At 49.9% G+C, this 4,708-nt stretch overlaps 1 long non-coding RNA gene across 1 annotated transcript; it reads left to right on the forward strand.

Moving 5' to 3' along the window:
- Positions 1–908: 908 nt before the first annotated feature.
- On the forward strand, positions 909–4,002 carry LOC309877385. Its single transcript, XR_014317355.1, has 3 exons — positions 909–1,156; positions 1,653–1,826; positions 3,100–4,002. It is a non-coding gene; the product is annotated as an uncharacterized lncRNA (long non-coding RNA).
- The last annotated feature ends 706 nt before the right edge of the window (positions 4,003–4,708 follow it).

Consider the following 4,708-nt stretch of genomic DNA (forward strand, 5'->3'; position numbering starts at 1 on the left):
GCAGGATTAAAACCTTAAACGTTAAGTTTCCAGAAAGTCTAGTCCAGGAAGGGAAAAGCCTGTCGAGGGAGAGGTCTGCTGGGATTTGATTTATGAACAGGACATCCTGCTTAGGTCTGAGATCTTGCAGATACGATTCTAGTTGGACTGCTGGGTTATTGTGATGGCAAAGAAAAGGAGCTCACCCTCTCCCCGGCCTGCTAGAGGCCACCCCAGCCTATCTGGGCATCGCATCAGTGCTACACATTTGGCATTCTTTAAGGCGTTTCATCACCGCTGTTTACTAAGTGATGTTAAAAATGCACGGCATGTGGCCAGCTCCGTGCAAGCAGACTGGTGTTCCTGTCGTTAATTAGCAAGCTGCATGCTGTCATCGGTGTCGTGAAGCTCAGTGCTGGTTCCACAACCCAGCCACAGGAGAAGACTGTCCAGAAAGCTGGGGCAAAAGGCAGAGGGCTCTTAAGAGGATGCTTCCAGGCTCCTCTGCAGCTGCATCTACACTGGGTGCCGTGGGGAAGAGAGAAAGGCTCCACACCACTCTCTAGTAGGAGATAGGAGACATGCTCTGGGGTGGTGATGCTGACACATCTTCTGTGGCCTGAGAGGCTCCGTCTCAACAAAGAGGCTTTAGAAAGCTGCTGTGCCCTCGGTGCCGTGGGTGCTGGTGCTCAGCTCCGACAGCAGAAGGGCTGGCTGCCACGGGCTGCCACGGGCTGCCAGGCTGTCCCCTGGCTTTAGATGGAGTTGCAGTGCTCCAGCACCTCGAGCTACTTCTCTGCTGCACGATTACGTGGTGCCAGGGCACATTCCCAGACGTTATGGCTGAGTCATCTGTGCTCTGAAATTGTTAGGATGTCTGAAGCACGCCTGTGGTCCTTCAGATGTTCCCCAGGCATGGCTCGGAAGCCAGCGGGGCCTGGATCCCATTCCCGATAGGCATTTGAGATGAAACTGCCTTGGTGTGACAGAGAAGAAAGTTCAATAGCCAGGACGTGGAACATCCCATCCCGGCCAGCCTCAGTGCCAGAGGACAGACCTGGGCATGTCTGATGCACTGCTACAGACACAGCCTCGGTGTCTCCAGCTGCCTGTTGTTAGGATAGAGGGCTCTTGTATTAAACAGGAGGGTTACAGAGGATCGTATAGTGCTTTAAAGGTCAGTGCCGCTGTTGACTGTTCAACTAAATATAATACAGTGTGGCTTGATGGTAAGGAAGGAGGTGGGCAAACTCACTCCTCTGGCTGCTTCCTCGTGTGTGAAGGAAGGAAGTGTCTGAATTAGAAATGGGCAAGCTGTGTTTACCTGTATTTCCCTCTAGCTACCACACTGACTAAGCCAACTTTTTACCTTGTTCCATTCCCGGCATGTCCCTTATTTATATCTTTCCCTTATCCATCCCCGTGTCCCCCCAAGCTCACGATGGATCTCGTACTTGGTTGGGCACTGCAGAAAAACTCCAGCCCACCGCGCTGCCAGCAGACAAGCTGAGCACGCTGTCAGGAGCGATTCATCCAGCCGCAGATTAACAGGGGAGTCCTGCAGGCACAGTTTCCTCCCTACCTCATTACTTTGTCTCCGAGTGAATTCCTGCAGTTGATCTTCGTGCTTTGCCGTTTTCCTAGAAGTCATGGCTCTCCATCTTTACCTCCAGGGACAGCGACACCAAACCAGAAGCCCCGTGCAGGTGACACGCAGCCGCCTCGCAGAGCCTTAATTTATCTTCCAGCTGCTGATGTCCAGGTAGCTGTGCCATCTCCAGAGCGAAGGGCTTCTGCCAGGCTGGCTGCCCGCAGCTTCCCCTTGGAAATCCCCCGTTTCTAACCTTGTAAGTAGCCCAGGAGGTATGTGAGGCTGCTAAAATTAAAATGGGAACAGGGCGCATGGTACGACAGCTGCGTGGCCTCTGAATCAGTCATTAATCTAAGGGAAAAGCCCCGTGCCCCTGCCCCACAGCTGTTCCAGCATGGGCATGGCCCTCAAACACAGGGCCGTGGGTCTGGGAGGCAGCTGGTCCGTCTGTAGAGTGCTTTGTCCTGGTCTTTGCCCTGCCCCTTCCCCACAGTTTTGCTTGGTTGTTCTGTCTCCTTTCCCCTCGCAGTTCTGCAGGGCCATGGCCCCAGGAGTGACCCCCTCTTTTAAGCAATTCTGTGCTGATCAAGGCTTTCCTTTGCTCCCAGCTCGTGCAATTCTCTGCTGCCAGCTCTCATGCCAGCCTCCTCCACAGCCAGCTGGGCCTGGTGGCACCAAGCAGAGTCCCAGCACCTAACTTGCCCTCCTGCTGCTCGGGATTGTTGTGCCCAAGCCCGTAACAAATTTTGGGATGAATTTTTTGGTGGGGCTGGATCCAGCCCCAAGCAGGGCATCCCGGAGGAGCAGCGGGCACTGGGATGGACACGTGGCAGCGGAGGAGCTGCCCCCTTTTTGCTCACACGCTTTCAAGGTGACTTTGAGAGGGTCTGCAGTATTTTGAGCACTTTTTCCACATCTGTCAGTGGAGGCTCCAGAAATGAAGTGCCATGCCTGATAGCCAGCCTCGTGAGACAGAGCCTCCGCTGCTGTAAATCAGCAGCCGTCCCCTGCTCCCACTTATTCCTTGCGCTCACTTATGGCCCGTGCTCCCGGCTGTCCTGCCAGGATGGCAAGAAGCAGTGGAACAAATCCAGGTGTAATTGCTTCTTGCAGAAAAAAAAAAAAAAAAAAAAAAAAAAAAAACTGCAAGGAAAGCAAGCTCACTTAGCGAGCGTAAATCTAGGTCTGATCGTTTTCTTTTCCTTGAAGGAAAGCAGAGTTATGATGCAAAGGCAGAAAGACAGGAATGCCATAAAACAGGCGAACAAGGGTGGATGGGTTTGCCATCTCACGGCCTTTTTTTCCTACATGCACTTGCCACACCACAGCTAGCATAATGGACTTGGAGAAAACCTGAGGGAATGGCTACATGAACTGCCTTCTAAAGAGCCTGGGCTAATTCTCATCATTACTTTGTGGTGTTTTTCACCAGTGGGTCACTCCATTGATTTTCACTGCAGTGACACAGCTGTAAAACAGGCTTAATGTGGTGCAGAATCAGACCTTATGTATCTAAATTTGTTTTTCAGAACTGCTTTTCCTACAAGGAAGAAGCATCCCCCCCGAGTTTAAAGGTAAGCTCCGGATGTTCACTGCAGCGTGGAGATCTGTGGGCATAAATCCTGTTCAGATGACTTTATAAAGCACCGAAGTACTCCGCAGCACCAGGACTTAACCTTGGGATGTTCATTTTCTGTAATGTGATTAAGGAGCCCTTCCCCCTGCACAGCAGATATCTAAGCAGGTTTTTGTGTACGGAAGAGGAGCAATTGTCCAGCTTTACGCAAACGAGGCGCTACTTCAGTGCTTGCCCTGTGAAGACACTTCAGTTTCAATGGGCTTCAAGATTGCACTTTTGTGTTAAGTGGAGCTGTGATCTTTTTCCAATGAGTGTTGCTATGCAGGGCCAATTTGTGACGTCCATTATTCTAAAATAAGTAACTTCTGCACAGCAGAAATATGCTCCACTTGCACTGCTAATCTGTCTCTCACACAAAGGCGTGTTTGGAAGAAAAGTTATTTATTGCAAGTAATAAATGCAGGTTCTCAAAAGCATTTATAACTTAGTTTCCAGAGTCAAAGCACTCTGGTTTGAAATAATTTCCTTTCAATTTTCTGTATTTTCAATCTCTTTCCTGGCTGTTTAAGACCATATATCGCATAGTTAATTATTCTCCAGAGGAGGATCTCAGGCATTGAAAATAGAATATACTTAACCAAAATTGCTCATACCAGAGTCTGTCCTTCAGGTATCAACTATTGCATGCTGTAAGACGGCAAACCTGGCTCCGTGTTAAATAAGCATGTCACGCTGAAGTCCCTAGCCTCACATGTGAAGGCTTTAGATCTTGTCTGTGTGGTTTCTGAAGTCTCCTCACCCATTGGTATGACAGTCCTCTGAATGTCCTCTGCTGGAGGATGGAAACTGCAGTTAACACTTACCCACTTTGTCTGGAATCACAGATTTGGGAGCGGAAACCAGTTTGTCTGTATTGGTGTACAGTATCTTTCCCTCTAGATAAGCCGCATCACAGTAAGAGCAGAGCTGGTGAAATTCTTCCCCAAAGAACCCAGAAACTTTCACTTCTTCAGAAACCACGAGTTACTCGCTGTTGAGGGCTCCACTTTCTTGAGGCTAGAGGGCTTCATGTGATTTTTATATGACTGTTTTCAGGAAGGGGAAATGAAAACATACCAGTATTTGGAACAGTTCATCAGGTTAGTTTGGGGTTTCTTTGTGGCTTTGGCTACGAGGTACCATGGGACTGGGAAGTGCAACTGAATAACTCCATGTCAGCAAAAAAACGAGTGGTTTGCCCTCCTGTTGTGCTCCTGTGTGAGGCTTATAAGAGAGGCTGGCCCTTTCCCTTCAGCAGCTGTGGATGTGCAGCTGCACAGCTCTGTGCTGTGGGACAGGGGCTGACTGCAGCCTCGTGGTCTGAAGGGTTTGCATGGGGCTGGAGCACAGCTGCATCCCTCTCTTCTGCAATAATCGCAAACACATTTACAGCCGCCCAAGCGGGTATGGGAACAATTAGCAAAGTGGAAAAGAATGTTTGCAGCAAATAATTCATCGGCTTAAAATCCCTACCTGTCTGGTGTGCTAGGAGGGGGTGAAACCGCAGGCATTCCTGTCGT

This window comes from Aythya marila, assembly GCF_965140915.1.
Source record: "Aythya marila genome assembly, chromosome: 1".
NCBI lineage: Eukaryota > Metazoa > Chordata > Aves > Anseriformes > Anatidae > Aythya > Aythya marila.